Raw genomic sequence first — 3,017 nt, 5'->3', positions numbered from 1 at the left:
AGAGTTTGGAGTTATCCAGCTGCGTCTGGCTTAGGTCTGGCTGCTGTGCTCAGCTCCTTCCTGCTGCGGACCTGGGCTAGGACTGGGTCTGGGGGCTCCCTGAACTCGGCAGAAAATCCTACTCGGCGGGCGGGGTGGGGGAGGCACTGCGGAGTGCAGTATGGCTCTTTTGAGCACTTTTCCTTTAACAGTACTACTGCAATCATGAAATGAGTTTGTCTCAAAGGAGACTTTACTCTGAGCACTTGCATGCATAAGTGTCTCAGTGAAAATATTAGGCGTGGTCTACTTATTCTTTCAATGGGGATAACAAGAAAATAAGGTAGGAAGCAAAAGTTAATGTAGGGGCAAGCTCATTGACAGAATAAACATCAGTTCACAATACAAAGACACATCTGTAGTATACCATGTATGGTCCATTTAAGACACAAATCTAGGTTTGAAGTAGCTGCTCACAGTAGGGCTTAATACAAATAATTTTTAAAATGACATTTATAAAATAAGATGGAAAAATTTAAATTTCAAGGAGTAAAAATGGACATTGAAAACTTAACTCATGCCTGTTTTTATTTTTGGATAACTATCACATGGACTCTGAAGAAAAAGGATGTTGGAATGGGACAGCAACCATTGGAGAACAGTAGCGATAGGTCTGGGGAGATAGTTCAATAGAATAAGTGTTTCCCTGGCAAGCACAAGGGCCTGGGTTCAATCCCCAGTTCCTAAAAAAAAAAAAAAAAAAAAAAAAAAAGCAGCACAGTAGCCATGGCTCTTCATGATCTCATGGCTGTGGGCCGCAACAATGGCCACAAGATGACTAAGAATGTGAGCAAACTGAGCCACAGCCACCATCGCAGACACCTCACCAAGCACACCAAGTTTGTGTGGGACGTGATTCAGGAGGTGTGTGGCTTCACCCCCTAAGAGCAGTGAGCAGCATGCCATGGAGTTGCTCAAGGTCTCCAAGGACAAATGCACCCTCAAGTTCATCAAAAAAAAAAAGGGTGAGGCCACACATCCACCCCAAGAGTAAGTGTGAGGAACTAAGCAATGTGCTGGCTGGCATGAGGAAGGAAACTGCCAAGAAAGACTGAGTCTCTGTCAAATAAAGCTTTTCAGAAAGTTCAAAAAAAGGAATGGAACTTGGCTAAGTGTCTACATGCTGCTATAAATAATGTCCCTACACATTACAGTTACAGCATTATCAGTATAACAGGAATTGGGATTATTTTAAAACATGTAGAATTTATTTAACCTGTGCTTTAGAAATGACTGCATATAGTGCTGTAAATTGAAAAAAATTCAAAAGATTGCTAATGATACACCCATGAATTAGTATTCAAAAAAAGTTGCATTTTGTAAAGCCAGCTTTCCTAAAAATAACACAAATCCAACACAAAATGCATAGTATATAAAAAAGACATTGTAAACTTTGTTTTCTGGGTTAAATCCACATATTAATCCATGAAATTTTTGTTTATCATTCAGAAAGAAGCATGCAAATAGTCGTACAATCTACTTGCCTATTTTCCTCAAATCCACTAACTCTATACTCCCCTTTCCAAGAAATAAGCAGGTATTTAGGCAGCTGCTTCTTCCTCTGCACCCACTTGATTTGCATTAACTTCTGCAAGTGTTTCACCAAACCATGCCCATTCATCATTTTGGAGAATGGCAATCTGCTCTCCCATGTCATATATGACAATCTGTCCTTCAAAATTGCCCATGGTGATCTCTCTTCCAGAATGGGTCCATCTTAAATGATTGAGAGCAAGATTACCCTCCAAAGAAATCCTGGCAGCTGGTCCCTGCATGTCATTATTGAGATGCCATAAATCCAGTATCCCCATGCCATCCACACAGGCAAAAAGGGCTATGTGGGTGGTTGACCACATAACATCATAAACATAGTCTTAATTATCTTCAAATTAATATAGTGGCTTGTTATTCTTAGTTATCCAAAGTTTTACTGTCTAGTCAAATGAATATGTGACAAAAAGGTGTGAGAATTCTACTGCTTCAACAGCTGCATGACAGTGGATGCCAGTGATTGGTCCTTCGTGCACCTCAAACATCTCACTGATTCCGGCTTTGCTGCCATGGTGATATGCTGCGTATACAGAACCTTCTTCACTCCCAACAACAAAGTTGTTGACCTCTCCAACAGGGAAGGACATAGATATCACAGCTACTGCCTTTGACTGTTTATGGATCAATGCCATGCTATCCTGTGGATGAGAAAGCATGTCCAGACTCCATGAACAAATTTTTCCTTCACTAGAGATGTTAATCAGATTGTGTGCATTTTGTGTTCTGACAACATTTACACAAGAGATAGGGTTTGTGTGTGTTGCAGTCTACAGTGGCATTATTTGCACTGGAGTTCTTTTGTTGCTACAGTTATCCTAAAGCACAATTTGGTCTGAATATGTACCACCACCAAGAAGATTTTGAGGAAATTTTGCAAACGTAGCAGATATTGCAGCTGACTGGCAGTGACACGCATACTCTGGGTCATTTTTTTGTGTTTCATATTCCATACAAGGGCCACACCATCAGGATCATGAGGAGCACGTTCGTTATCATTATTGGAAGCCACAAGTAGCTGTGGCTACTGAGAAGACCAATCCAAACAACAAACACCCTGATGCTTTGACCAACGTTTATCAAAAAATTGTCAATGTAATGACAGTTTTTTTAATGTATCATGTATTTAATTAGGCTTTTGTTAAGAAATTTAGAACACTAATTTATGAGGATAAATTCCATTTGTCAGAGCAAGAACGGATCGCAGGTAGCCCCATAGCTGAGGAACACCTTTGATTTTTGCTAAAATTTGTGAGTCCACTGCTTTCTTTTTTTTTCAAAGTTTTATTGATAAACAGATAGCAATGAGACAGTTTCAAATCCAATCATAAGTACAGTTTCAACAAATAATACACTGCAAATATTCTTCTTAGTGGTTAATTGCTGTACAAGAAGTGGACTTGTGAAGCTATTTACAAACACCATTAGAA

General features: G+C 39.7%; 1 pseudogene; it reads right to left on the bottom strand.

Moving 5' to 3' along the window:
• Positions 1-1,580: 1,580 nt before the first annotated feature.
• The window catches only part of LOC101587967, an 8,937-nt pseudogene continuing 7,500 nt past the window's right edge, over positions 1,581-3,017 (bottom strand).

Source organism: Octodon degus, unplaced genomic scaffold (genome assembly GCF_000260255.1).
Source record: "Octodon degus isolate 3935 unplaced genomic scaffold, OctDeg1.0 scaffold00337, whole genome shotgun sequence".
Classification (NCBI taxonomy): Eukaryota; Metazoa; Chordata; class Mammalia; order Rodentia; family Octodontidae; genus Octodon; species Octodon degus.
This window is presented reverse-complemented; position numbering and strand designations above follow the sequence as displayed.